Raw genomic sequence first — 17,910 nt, forward strand, 5'->3', positions numbered from 1 at the left:
GCTCTGTGCCACGCACGCTGCACACAACGCCTCTCCTTTCACGAGCTGAATATTCTCATAGCCACGTGGCAGATGGGAGCTCCGAGAAGCTAACCAACTTGTCCCAAGTGGCGCAGCTGAAAGGGGCCCAGCTGGAATCAAGTCCAGCAGTGTGGCTCCTCTGCCCTCACCCCACCCCCCTCGCTGTGCCCCTGACATTGGTGCATGGATGACTGTGCCTGCCCCGGCCAGGGAGGTGGTCAAAGGCCAAGAGAGCCGTGCTGGCTCAGCAGGGAGCAGGCAGACATGGAGGGCTTCCAGGAGGAGGCGGAGGAGAACCAGGTCCCAGGCTTAACAGACCCCCCAGGAGTGGCCCTGGCTGCAGCAGCTGCCCCTGTGCTAGAAGCCCCTTAACCAAAGCTCCACACAGGAGTCATGTCTCTCCCAGGCTTCGCGGCCCAGGCCCCTTGATGGAGCAGCCTGCTTTCGTGCTCAGCCTCCTCAGAGGGCAGGGGTGGGTCAGGCATGCCTGCTTGACCACCGCTGCGTCCGAGTGGACACAGGAGAGCTTGTGTCTCCCATGCCTATCCGCCTGCGTGAGTGACCGAGAGGGGAGAAGTGTCCAGAAAGACAGGGTGGGAGGAGGGGCAGCATCCATGAAATGAGGCATTCAGAGGGCCCAGCCCTCCAGCATCTCCCTGGGCACCCGGTCCCGGCCCCTCCTGGTCACAGGGCCCAGGCAGGTAGTTCTACCCCTTGGATGTTGCAGGCGACAAGCGGGGAGGGACAGCAGGCTCCCTGGGAGCAGAGGTGTTTCCTTCCTGTAGGGCCTCCTCCTGTTTGTGCTGGGCAGGAGCAAAAAGGCAGAGTCAGCAAAATCGCCCCCCGCCCCCGCCACCGCCCCGGGATTGGGGGCTGTGCTACATGGTTACAGCTGGAAAACACTGGAAAAACAGCAGCAGGATTGCCATCCGCTGGGAGGCAGGAAAACCCCGCTCTCAGGTCAGGGCCCAGCACGGGGATTTCCAAGGCCGCTCCTCCCCGGTGCTGAGCTCTGGGGCTGTGGGGCTGGCCTGGGCCTCGTCCACCTGTTCTATCTCCACTGTCACCCCTGGCTGGGGGTGGGGGGCATGCCCCCTGTTTACAGATGGAAAGATTGAGGCTCAACACTGCTGAGGGAAGGGGCTGGGCCCTGAGCCGTCAAGGGGCAGTGTTTTGGAGCCCATCCATCATGGTGTGGGGGAGGGGATGCCATTGAGTTTGGATATGATAGTGCGGTCCCGGCTGGGCAACTGGGAACACAGCTCTCTGCCAGGAGGGGCTGCATGAATTTCCTGGCCCTTCTTTGGACCTCCTTGCACAGTCCCCGAGCCTCACTGCCGGCCACTCTGCTCAGTGTGGTGGTGGTGGGGGGGGATCCAAAGCTATTGTTTTATTGAATTTTTCATTTTTAAAATCTATTTTTTTCCAATTTATTTGAAAGGTAGACACACAGAGAGACAGACAGACAGAGATCTTTTCTCTGCAGGTCCACTGTTGAAAATGTCCTCGCCAGCCCGAGCTGGGATGTCACTCCGGGTCCCCTCCGTGGGGGTGGGGGGGTCGGCCCCTCAAGCCCTCACCTGCTGCCTCCCAGGGTGTGCACTGGTAGGAAGCTGGAGTCAGAAGCGGCCCCGACTGGAACCAGGGGCTTGGACGCGGCACGCGGGCAGCTCACAGCGCTAACCACTGCACCCAACGCCCAGCTCCCGAAAGATGGTTTTGCATGGACTACACTTGGCCTGCACAGAACTGCGGTTCAGCCTTTCCCAGGCCGTGTGACATGGGGCACAACTCGGGGCTCATGGTGGCTGGCAGGTGGCCTGTCCTGGTTAGGAGAGGGTAAGAGGACGCCTTGCTGTGTTAAGAAATGCAGGAGGCTGTTAGCCTCAGGAGCCGCGGCCTGGCTTACTCCCCAGAGGGCTGCAAGGGCCAGTGCCGGGTGAGGCCGAAGCCAGGGGAGAGGCGCTTCTTCCGGTCTCCTACACGGCCCAAGTGCTTGCGCCATGTTCCTAGGGATAGTCAGCGAGGAAGTGGGCAGATGGGAGGCTCAGCTCCCCAGGCATCCTCCGGCCTGCCAGCTCTGGGGTCTTCTGTCTCCCAAAGTAGCTGCAACTTCCCCCGCCCTGGACGTGGGAATCAGAGTGGCCACCGCTCCTCCGGGACCCCCATGGCCCGCGGGCTCCCGAGCTCCCCCACCCACAAACCCACCTAGGAGAAAATACAGACCCCTTGCCTCCCCCAGGCTGCCTGTTTGAGTCTCCAGCCCTGGAGCTCCGCGAAGGGATCCTCTCCCTGCCCGATCCCCAGGTAGGACCGGGCGCCACTGCCCGGAAGCAGGGGAGGGGAGAGGGGAACACGCTTGGCAGCCCTGAGCGACCGCAGCTGTTCAAACATCCAGGGCCCCTTGCCTCTTTCTTCCCGAACCGCCGGTCAGTGCAGCCTGGCGCGCAGCCACCCAGGCTCGCTGGGCCCTGCCGTGAGCCCACCCTGCGGGCCTGGCTTCTCCCGCAACCTCGGAGGCCGGGAGGGCTGCGCATGCGCGCAGTGCAGGGACCCGAGCCAATGACCCTCGCTGAGCCCCGCTGCTCCCAGGTCTCTGCTGTGCTCCCTGGTGTGTGCGCCATCCTCGCGACGCCCCAAGTCCCAGCGTTAGCAACACACCCACGCTTCGCTGAGTCAGCAGCATGTCCCTCCTGCCTCTAATACTCATGGCCTGTGTTCCCGCCTCCAGCCACGGGCCACAGGGTCCCCTCCATCTGAGTCCCCTTCCGTGCGTTCTGCCTCCAAGAAGGCTCTTCCAGGTGGAAAGCAGCTCTCCCCACCCTCTGGCCCTTGTGCCACTGGCCCTGTTCTGCTTTCTACGGGAGACACTCGGCTGGAGGGCCTGCCTGTGTTCTGGAACCCCTGGGGCCCAGGTGGGCAGCGTCCTGCGCAGTGACTGCTACAGAAATGGCACCCAGCGCCCTGGAGAAAGGAGCAGGCGATCCCGGCTTGGTAACCCCGCACCTGCTACCCCTTCACTTGCTTGCTAGCAGGCACGGCCGCCCATCTTGTCCAGGGGAGGAGCTACTCCATTGCTTTTATTATTTGCATTTTCCAACCGCTTCTACCAGGAGGGAGATATATCAGGGGATTTTCTATGTTGATTTTGTTATCTGGCAAACCTTGCTAAATTCTCTTCTCAACTCTCGGAGAACACCCAGGAATTCTTTTGGGTTTTCTGTGTACATAACCGCCTCATTTGCAAGTGGGTTTTTTCATCCTTTAATGTCTTGAGGCTGTTCCTTAATTATGTTTTCTGTCTTTCTGCACTGGTGGAGCCTCCAATTTGACAGACACTCGCTAGAAGCCACACTCGTGGGCATCTTTATCTTCCGCCTGATTTTACCTATTTTTGATGGTTATATGAAAGGCAGAAAGAGACAGAGACAGACAAAGATCTTCCATTCGCGGGTTCACTCCCCACGTGCCCACAACAGCCAGGACTGAGTCAGGTCAAAGCCAAGAGCGGGGACTCCATCCAGGTCTCCCATTCAGAGGTTAGGGAACTGAGCACACGAGCCTGCAGCTGCCCAGAGTATACAATCGCAGGAAGAATCAGCAGAGCTGGGACTGGAACCCAGGCACCAGAGACAGACCAGGTCTATCAAGTGGTGGCCCAACTGCTGCGCCAAACGCCCATCCCTGGTGGCAATTTTTGTATTTTTCCAAGAATTCATTCACGTCATATACTTTAAAGGTGAAGTTCATAACGTTCTCTAAGTATTTTTGTAGCTTCATGAAGCATAATTGACACTAATTTTATGGCACTGGTGTTGTGGTGTAGTAAGTTAAGCTGCTGCCTGCAATGCCAGCATCCCATATGGGTGCAGGTTCGAGTCCCAGCTGCTCCACTTCTCATCCAGCTCCCTGCTAATGTGCCTGGGAAGGCATTGGAGGATTACCTAAGTATTTGGGCCCTTGTATCCATGTGGGAGACCTGGATGAAGCTCCTGGCTCCTGGCTTCAGCCTGTCCCAGCCCTGGCTGTTGTGGCCATTTAGGAAGTGAACCAGTGGATGGAAGAGTCTCTCTCTCTCTCTCTCTCTTTCTCTCTCTTTCCCTCCCTGCCTCCCTTCCTCCCCCTTCTCTCTTTGTAACTCTACCTTTCAAATAATTAAATATTTTTTTAAAAAACTATCTTTACATATACAAAGCTTACAATTTGATGAGTTTTGATGTACGTATACGATGAGGTTCAGGAAACATTACCCAAATCTAGCGCTGTAGCATTTGAGAAAACAGCAGAAGCAGGGCCTGTGACTTTCCCATCCTTCTCCCCTGAAGGAGGCCAGAAGGGGCTCCTCTGAGCACCCTCTGGTGCAGATCCTAAGACTCCTCGCAGGGAAGCCCAGGCCATACCCTGCCGAAAGCTGTGTCCTTCTCCTCTGTGTTAGCTTTTCACTCCTGCAATGAAATGCCCAAAGCAAGCTAACTTTACAAAGAGAAGAAAAGCTAATTTAGCTTACAGTTCTGCAGATTTGAGACCAAGATCGGGCAGCCCCCTTGGATTGGCGTCTTGTGAGGATGGCAGATGGCAGTGAATGAGCACTGGGCAGAGAGTGGGGGACTGGTGTGGCGAGCCACGACACAGCGAGAGCTGCTGGGCCTGACTCAGGCTTTTATACCCAGCCCTACATACAAAGGGCATGGCCCAGTGACCCAAAGGCCTCCCTCCTGAACACCATAATTAGATTGTTTCTACCCTTCCTTAGCAACATCGACTTAACACCTTGGCATTTAAATGTCCGTGTGAGTTCCAGAGCCAAATCTTATTCAAAGCATCCTCAAAGTCACAGACCGAGAAGCCCCTGAGCACAGGCCCTCCCCGAGTCTCCCCAGTTTCTTACCACTGGGTGCCGTCTCCTTTCGTCAGTCCTACTTCTTACACAGTTCCATAAAAATACAAACTTCTCTGTTCCGGTCTTCGTTTCTGAAGGTGTCATGTCGTGTAAAACTCACCTTAAATCTAATCGAGGTATTGTCACTGTCAATGTATTGTTAGGTTCATCTCCTGTTATCGTAAGAGCCTCAATGATGAGTCTTGTGATGAGGGGGAAATCTTCCCTCCCTACATTTGGAGTGAAACCAGCACCACCTTCAAGGAGTAAGCAGATCTCTTACCCCTGGGAGCTTCCTCCCAACCCCTCTCACACCCTCCAGGCAACTGCTCATCGGCTTTAGGTCCCCCTACATTTGGTGGCATTTTCTAGAATTTCATAAAATCGAATCATAAAATATATACTCTCTTTTGTCTGCTTCATTCACTCAGCAGAATTATTTTGAGACTTGTCTGTGGTATCATGTGTATGGATAGTTCATTCCTCTTGACTACTGAGTAATATTCCATTGTGTGGCTATGCCATAACTTTATTTGTCTTTTCGATTTTTAGTGGACGTTTGGGTGGGTTCCAGGCTTAGTTTCAGTAAATGAAGCTGCCAGGAGCTTGGATGCGCATGTCTTTGAATGAACAGGTGCTTTTATTTCTTCTGGGTAAATAAAGGTGGAATTGCTGGGTCATATGGTTGGTATATATTTAACTTTTTTAGAAACTTCCAAAATGTTTTCCAAAGTGGTTCAACCATTTTAAATTCCAGCCAGCAGGATTTGATTCGAAAGCTCTGAATGTTGCACATCCTTGCCACGATGGACTGTGGTCAGTACTTGTAATTTTAGACAGTCTAACAGGTACACAATGCCATCTCATAATCTGTGTTTCTCTATTTGGCTAATAGTATTTGGGTAATAATTTGGTAAATAGTATTTGGCTAGTTTGGCTAATAATCTGTATTTCTCTATTTGGCTAACAGCCGAACATCTTTTCATAAGCTTTTTCGATGTTTGCATTTCCTATCTTTCTTGGTGAAATTTGTTCCAATATTTTTTCCTCTTAAGATTTTTATGGGGCTGGCACTGTGGCATAGTGGTTAGAGCCGCCACTGCCTGTGGTGCCAGCATCCTATATAGGTGCCGGTTCGAGTCTCAGCTGCTCTACTTTTGATCCAGCTCTCTGCTATGGTCTGGGAAAGCAGTAGAAGATGGCCCAAGTCATTGGGCCCCTGCATCCACGTGGGAGACCTGGAAGAAGCTCCTGGCTCCTGGCTTCAGATGGGCACAGCTCTAGCCATTGCAGCCATCTGGGGAGTGAACCAGCAGATGGAAGCTCGCTCACTCTCTCTCTCTCTCTCTCTCTGCCTCTCCTTCTCTTTCTGTGTAACTCTGACTTTCAAATAAATAAATAAATCTTTTTTTAAAAAAAGATTTTTATTTGTTTGAGTCTTAAGGCTTGTGTCTGTGTCCTGGCTGCAATTCTTTTATCAGGTATGTGATTCATAAACCTTTTCTTCCTGTTTGTCACCTGCCTGTTCAATCCTTTAACAGGATCTTTTGAAGAACGGAAGTTATTGATTTTGCTGAAACATCGTTTTTAAAATTTTTCTTCAATGACTCAAGTTCACAAATATCTTTGTGTTTTATTCAACAAGTTTTATAATTTTAGGTTTTCTCTTTTAAGTCTATTACCATTGTGAGTTTTTTTTTTTTTCTTGCATGTGATGAAGATCCTAAGACGTTCAGTCTTCTAGCCCGTTCATCTACTCTAGCTCCCCGCTGACTGAGGTCTTTAACTTCCCTCCGTAACGCTGGCTAGCTTCCAGCGTATCAGTTCTTCATATCTGCTGGTCAGGTTTACACATAACCATTTCATATTTTTATATGATTGGAAAACAATAATTTTGGTTCCATGTACTATGCTGACTGGCATACAGAAATGCGATGTCTATTGATCGTACCTCCTGCTAGCTTGCTTGGGTCACCTATGAGTTACGACCGTGACGTTGTAGATTTCACAGGATTTGTTGCATACATTGTCATGCAACCTGCAAGATAAAGAAAATGTTGCTTCTGCCTTCCTAATCAGGATGCCTCTCATTTCTTTTTCTGACCTGAATGCAGCGGCCAAAATCCCAGCACAGCGTGCAGGAGAGTGGTGACAGCGGACATCCCTGTTTTGTCCCTCCTCTGAGGGGACATGCGTCCAATCTGTCACCATCAGTGTGATGTTGGCTGCAGGATTCCCAGTACCTTCTATTGGGTGAGGCAATTTCCTCCTATTCTGTTCTGTTCTGTTCTATTCTATTCTATTCTATTCTATTCTATTCTATTCTATTCTATTCTGGTTAACTGCTGAGAGGTTTTCAAAAATTAGGAATCACTGTGTTCCTAAAGTTGTATTTATAAAATGTGTGAAGTTCGTATACTTTAAATAGTAGATTTCTGTAGGAGAATAAGGAATGGGTGTTGGATTTGATAAACTTTTACTACATTAATTCAGATGATCAAATGTCTGTCCATTTTTAATTTTTTAATATAGCAAATAAGTTGACTTTTGAATGATAATTCAACTCTACATTTTTATAATTAAACTCCACAGAGAGAGCAGTGGAAAGCAAAATAGCAGGGCAGGTACATCCGTAAGAACGGATGGGCACCTCTTCAGACAGAACCTGAGAGAGAGAGCCCAGTGGCTCAGACTGGGGGAGAGCGGGGTGACATGGCTGAGTGGGGAGAATACACCTGGCCAGGCAGGCGGGCGACTCAGCAGAGAGGCAGAGGGTTGAGCGTGCAGTCCGGTTGAGGCCGGGGGTCTTTAAGGGGATGGGTCTTGCCTTCTCCTCTCCTCTTCCTAGAACAAAGGACTTTTTGGATGTAAATATGCAAAGTTCCTATCTGAGTTTTCCCTCTGAAGTTATGAGACAGGGGGAAGCCTGGCTGGTGTCGCCCCACCTTAGTGGCGCCTTAGAGGAAGGATGGTTATCGGGTAGAAGGGGCAGGGCGTTTGAAGGGCAGATACTGGGCTGCCCCTGGAAGGTTATCGGGATGACTTTGAGATGCGGATGCTGGACCTGGATGTCAACTCGTTAGGCCTTTGTCACACACACATAAGCTCATATCTGACTTCCTACCAACACCTCCATGTTTTCCTTTCAGTATTTGTAGAAATTTTAGTAATGTTATTTCTCTTATTCTCAGCATTGATAATTTGCGTCTCCTCTCTCTTTTTCGTGTCCAGTTTGGCTAGAGATTTATCAATTTTGTCAATCTTCTCAATGAATAAGCTTTTAGTATCATTGATTTTCTCTATTTTTCTGTTTTCTACTTTGTTGCCTTTCACTGTTCATTATTTCATTTTTCATATTTTAGGTTTAATTTCCTTGTTTGTTTCTAGTCTGTTAGGGTGGAACTGAGGTCGTTAATTTCAAATTCTTTTCTCCCGATGTATGTAATTAACCACATGAATAGCACTCTGAATTTTACTTTACATGCATCTTCAAATTTTTTAAAATTTTATTTATTTATTTTGTTGGGAGGGAGGGAGAAGGGAGGGAAGGAAGGAAAGAAAGAGATATTGAGAGAGAGAGAGAGAGAGAGAGAGAGAGAGAAAGAGATTCTATTTGCTGAAAAAGCCAGGGTTGGGCCAAGCTGAAGCTGGGAGCTAGGAATGCAGTCTGGGTCTCCCACATAGCTGTCGGGGCCCAACCACTTGAGTCATCATTGCTGCCTCACAGTGCTAGCTGACGGCTTAGTAATAATTTTCAATATTAATAAGCCTGTGGGCTCTTGCCACTTATTCAGGTACATATTCTGAATGCTGGCTCAAGTAGACCAGACAGCATGGTAAGTTTTTAAGGATGTTATGCAGTGAGAGAAATGCACAGGGAAGCGAGGGCTTTGTTTAGGGGAGAAAGAGAAGTCTACACGCTAAATTGGCTGCATACCAGGCAGAGAGCAGGCCAGGAGTGGGCAGGAGAGCAGAGAGTGGTTGGCCCGAAGGCCACGCACTGCAGGACACCAAGGGGGAAACAAGGGGAGGGCATTGTGGTCCAGAGAGGGAGTGGTTACACAGGTTGGCAGGTGGGCATACAGGAGGGATCAGGTAGGGGCAAGAGATCACACAGGGGGCAGGGTCTTCCAGCTCACAAATCTGATTGATTTTATGCTACCTGCCCTGCTACATCACCAGGATGTGTGTTAGCAGGAAGCTGGAGTAGAGAACAGGGTTGAGACTTGAACCCAGACACTACAGTCCAGGATGTGAATGTCCCAACCGCTAGCCCAAAGGCTAACCCCTGCATCCTCAAATTTTTAATATGTAATTTCCACTTTCATTATTTTGATTAAAAATAATTTCTAATTTTTTAAAAAGATTTATTTTATTTATGTGAAAGACAGAGTTACAGAGAGAGGTAGAGACAGAAAGAGAGAGGTCTTCCATCCACTGGTTCACTCCCCAGATGGCTGCAATGGCCGGAGCTGGGCTGATCCGAAGCCAGGAGCCAGGAGCTTATTCTGGGTCTCCCACACAGGTGCAGCGGCCCAAGGACTTGGGTCATCTTCTACTGCTTTCCCAGACCATAGCAGAGAGCTGAATTGGAAGAGGAGCAGCCGGGACTAGAACGGGCACCCATATGGGATGCCGGTGCTTCTAGGCCAGGGCTTTAACCCTATGTGCCACACTGCCAGCCCCAAATAATTTCTACTTTCTCTTGTGATTTCTTTCACCAATTGATTATGTAGAACTTTCAGGCTATAAGTTTCCACATTCTTAGAAAATTTCCAGATAACTTCTCCTTAAAAACTCATTTTGTTCCACTGTGACCAGAAAACATATTTTGCATTTCCTGAACGCTTTAAAATGTCTCAAACTTGCTTTATGGTCCAGAACATGGCCTATCTGGTACGTATTCCAAGTATACTTAAAAAGAACGCATATTCTAGTGTCACTGGGTGGAGTGTTTTACAAGAATCAGGTGAGTTTGTCTTGCTCAAGTCATCTACACAAGTCTTCTTGTCTACTTGCTTTATCAGGTCCTGAGAGGGGATTGTTGAAATTTCCAATTTTAATTGTGAATTTCTCTATTTCTCTGTTTGGGCTTTATGTATTTGGAAACTCTGTTATTGGGTGCATAAACATTTGGGATTTTTTTTCTTGATGGGTTCATCCCTTTATCATTATAAAGTGGCTGCCACTCTACTTGGGGGCATGGTCTTTGCTCTGAAATTTACACTTAAGACGTTAACCTATTTACTTTAGCTCTCTCACTTAGTGTTGGCCGATGTATCTTTTACTTTAGGCTTACCTGTTTCTCTGTATTTGCAGGCAATCGACAGTTGTGTCTCGTCTATTCGCTCTGGTCACCTCTTCCTCTCCACTGTGCTGTTTGGGCCACCTGTGTTTAATGTGATTATTTGCGTCTATTTTAAGTATTTAAGTCCAGCATCAAGCTGCTTATTTTTTGTCTCACATTTTCTTTGTTAACATTTTCTTATTTTTCTGCCTTTTTTTTTTAATTGATTTTTTGCCCCATTTGTTGCCTCACTAGGTACAATCCTTTGTTGTATTATTCTGGCATTTCCTTTAGGGTTTATAGGTGTACATGTTGACTTACTGGCCCAACTACAAGTGACATAGCACCATTCTGTGTGTCTGCATTATATATAGAGAGACAGAGAATGACATTGTCCGTCCGCTTGTTCACTCCTTAAATGCCCACAACAGCTGGAGCTGGGCCCGGCCAAAGCCTGGAGCTTGGATGTGCATCCCACGCAGCATCATTTTTTTTAAAAGATTTATTTATTTCTTTGAAAGACAGAATTTACAAAGAGAGAGACAGAGACAGACACAACAGGATCTTCCGTCTGCTGATTCACTCCCTGATGACTGCAGCGGCCAGAGCTGAGCTGATCCAAAGCCAGGACACAGGAGCTTCATCCAGGTCTCTCACGTGAGTGCAGGGGCCCAAGCACTTGGGCCGTCTCCCGCTGCTTTCCCAGGTGCATTAGCAGAGAGTTGGACTGGAAGTGGAGCAGCCGAGACTGGAACCAGAGCCCATACGGGAAGCCGGAGCTGCAGGTGGCAGCTTTATCCGCTCTGCTACAATGCCAGCTCCCCTCCACCTCCGAGCAGTATGGTAACTGCTGCACCAAAGGCCTGCCCCCTGGGAGTTTCTGGTTGAATCTGAGGCCTTGTGAATTTCACCCTGCTGGATGCTGAGTGTTTGAGTCCTAGCGTAGCTATTCTTGGGCACTGTCTTGGAATGCAGTTAAGATACAGAGAGGAGAGGCGGGTTGATTCTTTAACCGTCTTGCCTTTCAGCTTTATTAGGTGAGACCAAAGCAACATGAAGTCGCGGGCTAATTTTTCCCCAGCCCTGAGACCACTGCTTTGAGTAGAAGACCCATAACCCACGAACTACGACATCTTCTTTCCTGGCGGGTGCGAACAGGAGGTGTTCCGGCCCGTGTGAGCGCTTGTCAAGACTTGGAGGTGCTGCTCACGTGCGAGCAGTAATCAGTGCTCGGTAGAATCCCCGGAGGGGCGGGGCGGGCACTGCTCCCTCCAGATTCCTCTCTGTGCGCAGCTCTGTCCTCCTGCAGCTCCCAGTTCATGCCCTCGACTCGGGAATCTGTGGACTCTGTCGGGGCTCTTCCTGCCTGTGCCAAGTCCCGGGGACTCAGAGCAGCAGGTGGGGCCCTGGTAGGGACACCCCGTTTGCTCCCCGTGTTTCAGGGCTCACTGCTCTTCATCGCCCCATGTCCAGGACATCATCATAATTCATCTCGGGGGAGGAGTCAGTCCAGGTCCTGTGACTCCGTCTCAACCTGAAGCAGGCATCTGCGTGGCTGCTGGGGGCCCGTGTGGTGCTGCAGGGGCTAAGCCGCTACTGGCCCCGCCAGCCTCCCATAGCCCAGCACAAGTTCGAGTCCCAGGTGCTGCGCTTCCAGTCCAGCTTCCTGCTAATTCACCTAGGAAGGCTGTGGATGATGTCTCAATACTCCGGTTCCTGCCACCCGTGAGGGAGATGAGGATCGAGTTCCCAGCTCCCAACTTCAGCCTGGCCCAGTGCTGGCTGTTGCACCATTTGGGGAGTGAGCCAAGAGGTTGGAAGATCCTCCCTCTCTCTCTCTCTCTCTCTCTCTCTCTCTCTCTCTCTCTCTGTCATTCTTGAAAATAAATACTTTAAAAAAAAAAAAAAGTGTGGCTGCTGCAACAGATCAAAATGACAGCCATTGAAATAAGACAGACATTGACTTCTCGTTCACAGATCATTCTAGAAGGCAGCCCAGGACGGAGGTGGCTGCTCCACGTGCAGCAGGAACCCTGGTTCTCACGCCCTTGCTCTTCTACTGTCGTGAGTGTATGGCTTCCACCTGCACCTGCCCGCAGAGAGAAGGGGACAGGTGCTCCCCGCTGAGGGTGTGGTGGGGGAGTTGCACTCGGGGCAGCCGCGCTCACGTCCTCCTGGCTCAGCTCAGTCACGTGTTCACGGGTCCAGCTGTACCTGCGCGGGAAGATGGGGCACGCACTCCTGAACACAACGCCACACATGCAAACACACGTTCCAGAAGAGAGAATGGTTTTCGCGGTCGGCTGGCAACGGGTCCCACGTGGGCTGGGTAGCCGTTTGCTATTTCGTTCAGCTCAGTTTGGTTTGGGTTTTTCTGAATGTGTTTTTCCACCTCCTTAAGCTAGGTATAAGCTCATTTGTTTTCAGGGCATTTTTTTCCTTTTCAAGTTGAATAGTCGATCAAGGCTGTACAATTCTTTCTAGGCACAACTTTAGCTACACTCCACAAGTTTTAATATGAAACCTTTTAAATTCTTTTACCTTTTCATTTTATAAAGATCTACTTATTTATTTAAAAGGGAAAGAAAGGAAAAATCAACCTTTGAGCCACCGGTTAACTCCCTAAATGGCTGCAATAGCAAGGGTTGGGCCAGGCCAAAGCCAGGAGCCAGAAACCCCATCCAGGTCTCCCACGTGGGAGCAGGAGCCCCAGTGCCGGGCCCTCTCCCACTGCTTTCCCAGGTGCATCAGCAGGGAGCTGGAGCGGAAGTGGAGCAGCCAGGACTCGAACCCGTATTCAGATCTGTGATGCATGCATTGCAAGAGACAACTTAGCCAACTATGCCACAATGCCCACCTCTAAATGTAAATTTAATTCTTTTTTTTTTTTAAAGATTTATTTATCTATTTGAGTGGCAGAGTTACAGAGAGACAGAGGCAGAGAGAGAGAGAGAGAGAGAGAATCTTCCATCTGCTGGTTCACTCCCCAACTGGCCGCAATGGCCAGAGCTGAGCTTATCGGAAGCCAGAAGCCAGGAACCAGGAGTTTCTTCCAGGTCTCCCACGTGGGTGCAGGGGCCCAAGGACATGGGCCATCTTCTACTGCTTTCCCAGGCCACAGCAGAGAGCTGGATCAGAAGTGGAGCAGCTGGGGCCCGTATGGGATGCTGGCACTGCAGGCATGGCTTTACCTACTATGCCATAGCACCGGCCCCTTTTTTAATTCTAAAGATTCTCTAATTTCCCTCCTGCCTATGAGATACTGAGGTATTGTTTTCAAATTTCCATATGAATGGGGCTTCCTAATCATCTCCTCCTTGCTGGTTTCTATATAATTTCAATTCTCTGAAAACTGATGAGGCTTGTTTGCTGGCTAGCACGAAGTAAACTTAAAATATTCCGTTCTAGTCTCCAGGTGCAACGTTCTCTGTATACCCATTAGATAAAAATGAATAGCTGCAGTAGTCACATTTTTGATACTTTTGCATTATTTTAATTGTGTGCATTATGGGGTACAGTGTGATAATTCAATGCATGTATTCAGTAGGTTAGCATCTCCATCTCCGGGGAATTTTAAAACATTTTGATTAACACTTACTGACTCTATGTCCATTTCCCCAAGTGTGTTCTGTGGACCCATCAGGATCACTCGCGTGCTCCTCCCCCTCCCTCCACAGCCCCTGGCAGTAGTCAGGATTCTGCACGCAGATCCACCTCCTTCAGCTTCCATGTGGGAACGGAGACATTTGTATCTGATGCTTTGTTTAAAGTGACGTCCTCCTCCTCCATCGTCTTGCTGCAAATGGCGATGTTGTTCTTTTTTGTAGCTGCATAATATTCCATTGTGTGTAGACAGCACATCTTCTTCACCCACCGATCTGCCGATGGGTGTGCAGGTTGATTCTGTGCCTTAGCTATGGTAAGTATGCGTAAGTACCCGGGGGGAGGCAGCTTCTTTGATACGCTGATTTCCTTTCCTTCGGATAGAGGCTGAGAAGTCAGACTGATCAATCCTACGATAGCGCTATTCCCAGTTGTTTGACTAGCCCCCACACTGGTCTCCATCATGGCTTTTACCAAATTTTATTCCCACCAAGAGGGCGATAGGGCTCTCTTCTCTCTTCCTCCCCATCAGCGTGTGTTATCTTTTTAAAGATGGATTTATTTATTCATTTGAAAGGTAGAGCATCGGGATGGAGGTGCGGGAGAGAGAGGAGTCTGCCATCTGCTGGGTCACTCCCCAAATGGCCGCAACAGCCAGGGCTGAGCTAAACTGAAGCCAGGAGCCAGGACCTCCACCGGGGCCTGCCACGTGGCTGGCAGAGGCCCGGGTGCTCTGAACCACTCTCTGCTGCCTGCCCAGGTGCAACAGCAGGAAGCTGGATCAAAAGCAGAGCAGCCAGGACTCAACAGGGGATGCCAGTGCCGCAAGTGGTGGCTTAATCTGATGTGCCGCAACACTGGCCCCTGCTTTTCATTTTTAATCTCTTTGATAATAGCCATTTGGATTGAATAAGATAACATTTTATTGTGCTTTTTAGGAAAAAAATTGTAGTTATTTTAGAAGCAGAGAGGCAGAGACAGAAAGAGAAAGAGATCTCTGAAGTGCTGGTTCAGTCTCCAAATGTCTGCAATGGCAAGGGCTGTGCCAGGCCGAAGCCGGGAGCCTAGGCCTCCATCCGGGTCTCCCACGTGCCTGGCAGGGACCCAGTGACTCGCAGCGTTTCCCTGATGGCTAGTGAGAGTTAACATTTTATCAGAAACTTGCTGGTCATTTCAATTTCTTCTTTTGAAGAAAGTTTTGAGAAGTTGCTTTAGAAAAAGGAACGGCGGCCAATGCCGCGGCTCACTTGGCAAATCCTCTGCCTGCGGCCGGTGCCGCAGTTCTAGTCACACCGGGTTCTAGTCCCGGTCGGGGTGCTGGATTCTGTCCTGGTTGTTCCTCTTCCAGGCCAGCTCTCTGCTGTGGCCCGGGAGGGCAGTGGAGGATGGCCTAGGTGCTTGGTTCCCTGCACCAGCATGGGAGACTGGGAGGAAGCACCCAGCTCCTGGCTTTGGATCAGCGCAGCGCCAGCTGTAGCGGCCATTAGGGGAGTGAACCAATGGAAGGAAGACCTTTCTCTCTCTCTCTCACACTGTCTATAACTCTACCTGTCAAATAAAAAAAATTTCCATGGCTGACACTGCTATGCCCATTGAGCACCTAGCATTAGAACAGTTGCAAGATTTCCCAAGCCCTGCCCCCTATGAATATTCAATTAATCCTCACTCCAGACCCCACCCCCCCATGCCTCTAGTTCACGTAAAGGAAAGGCCTTGAGCCTTGTTAAGTGCAGCTCTCTCCTGAGCCTGCCTCCACTCCCTCTGAGTGTGTGCTCTTGATTTGTACGCAAACAAATCTTATTTCCCTGCTGACCTTGACCTTTGTCGCATCCTCGCGTTCATTCTCATGCGGGAGGCAAGGACCTGGACCCAGCCACCCCACGACTCACAGCTTGCAAGAATTCTCTCCCTTCCTGTCGGTTGCCTTTGCACTCTGCTGGTGCTGGCTCTGCGCTTTGCACACGGCTCCTTAGTTTGACACGCTCCCATTTGTCTGTGTTTGCTTTTGCTGCCTGCGCGCGGGGGATCTTATCCACGCAATCATTGCCTACCCCGATGTCTTGAAAGGTATGTTTTATGGATCCTTTCTGACCGTTTGTTCAGCCAATTACTGAGAACATCTCCGTAATACTTTAAAATCTCCCCCCTATAATGGTGTATTTGGTCATTTCGCCCTGTAGCGTTACAATTTCTCCTTTATATTTTCAGCCGGTGCCATTAAGCACATGCATGCTTAGCATTGTTAAATCTTCCTAGTTAATTGAACCACTTACTCTTTAATGTCCTCTTTATCTCGAGTAATGCTTGGTGCATAAAGCCTGTTTTGTCTGTGAGGAGCTTTATTTTGCTGCCATGTGTCTGGTTCGTCTTTTGTTTTCCCCCTGAGTTGCTGTATCCTTACACCTTCCCCGCTATGAACAACTCAGAGACCTCACTCTGAATATACATTTGTCTGAAAAGGAAACACAAATAGCCAATAAGCACAGCCAAAAAGGCAGGAAATGCAGGTGAGAGACGCAGTGGGGTCTGGGCTCAGGAGTCAGGTCGTCAGGTGGTGAGCGGGTGGGACACAGTGGCCCCTTGTTCCTGGGGGTGGGAAAAGCTGGCAAAGTCCTCAAACCACTAAACGTGGAGTTGCCACGTGAGCTGGTGATTCTGCACCCCAGAGCCATGAGGCGCGCTTCTCCAGCGAATGTCCACGTGAGCGTTCTTAGCAGTAGTAGTCATGGCAGCCGGCGTGGAAGCGGCTCCGTGTCTCTCTGCTGATGATGGATCTAGAGTTGTCCATCTGTACACGGGGTCCTGCTTGGATAGAAAGGAATGCTGCAATGTGGAGCAGCCTTGGGAAAGGCCGCTAAGGGGCGCAGCGAGTCGCAAGAGGCCACGTATTTATTGTGTGATTCCAGTTGTGCGAAATGTCCAGAGTGGGGCCATCCAGTGGACTTGTGCAACTGATGGTTGCACAAATCTGCGCAGGTACTGAAATCCACCCACTTGTACACTTCGAACTGGGGGGCTGTGTGGTGCGTGCATTGTATCTCGATAAAGCTGCTACGTAGGAAAAGCAAATATACAAGCGTGTGGGTGCCAAGATTTAGAAAAAAAAATAACTAGCTTAGGGCTGGAATTTAATTTTTAATTTAGTCTCAGAAATTTGTCTACTAACCGAAACATGGAATCCATTTATGTTGATTGTGATTAGTGATCTGTGTGGGTTGATTTATACTGTCTGTGCTGCCCGTACAGTCCTCCTGTGTTTTTTCCCATTCTTGCCTCACTTTGGATTAGACGGGCTTGCTCCTCACTGGAAAATATATTAGTGGGGGAAAACAAACAGAAGAAAAAGTAATGTCATCCACCAATGTTCCCATATCCAGAATTCGCAATTTTTTTTTTTTTTTTTTTGACAGGCAGAGTGGATAGTGAGAGAGAGAGACAGAGAGAAAGGTCTTCCTTTGCCATTGGTTCACCCTCCAATGGCCGCCACGGCCGGGGTGCTGCGGCCGGCGCACCGCGCTGATCCGATGGCAGGAGCCAGGTGCTTCTCCTGGTCTCCCATGGGGTGCAGGGCCCAAGCACCTGGGCCATCCTCCACTGCACTCCCTGGCCACAGCAGAGAGCTGGCCTGGAAGAGGGGCAACCGGGACAGAATCCGGCGCCCCGACCGGGACTAGAACCCGGTGTGCTGGCGCCGCAAGGCGGAGGATTATCCTAGTGAGCCACGGCGCCGGCCGATGTTTGTTTTTTTAAGATTTATTTTATTTATTTCAAAGGCAGAGTGACAGAGAGAGGGAGACAGAAAGATCTTCCATCCACAGGCTCACTCCCCAAATAGTCAGGAACTCCACCTGCGTCTCCCACATGGGTGGCAGGGGCCTAAGTACTCCAGCCATCATCTGCTGCTTTCCCAGGAGCATCAGCAGGGAGCTGGGTCAGAAGCGGAGCAGCTGGGACTTGAACCAGCGCTCATTTAGGATGCAGGTGTCATAGGAGGTGGCTCAACCCACTGTGCCACAATGCCGACCCCTGAAATGCCCATTTTTGAAGTCAACTTTCCCTTTTCTCTGGACTCTGCGGATAAGGCCAGCTCCTCAGTGATGGGCTTTTAGAGCCCCCTGTG

This window comes from Oryctolagus cuniculus, chromosome 1 (genome assembly GCF_051225735.1).
Source record: "Oryctolagus cuniculus isolate XC-2025 breed Fujian yellow rabbit chromosome 1, ASM5122573v1, whole genome shotgun sequence".
NCBI lineage: Eukaryota > Metazoa > Chordata > Mammalia > Lagomorpha > Leporidae > Oryctolagus > Oryctolagus cuniculus.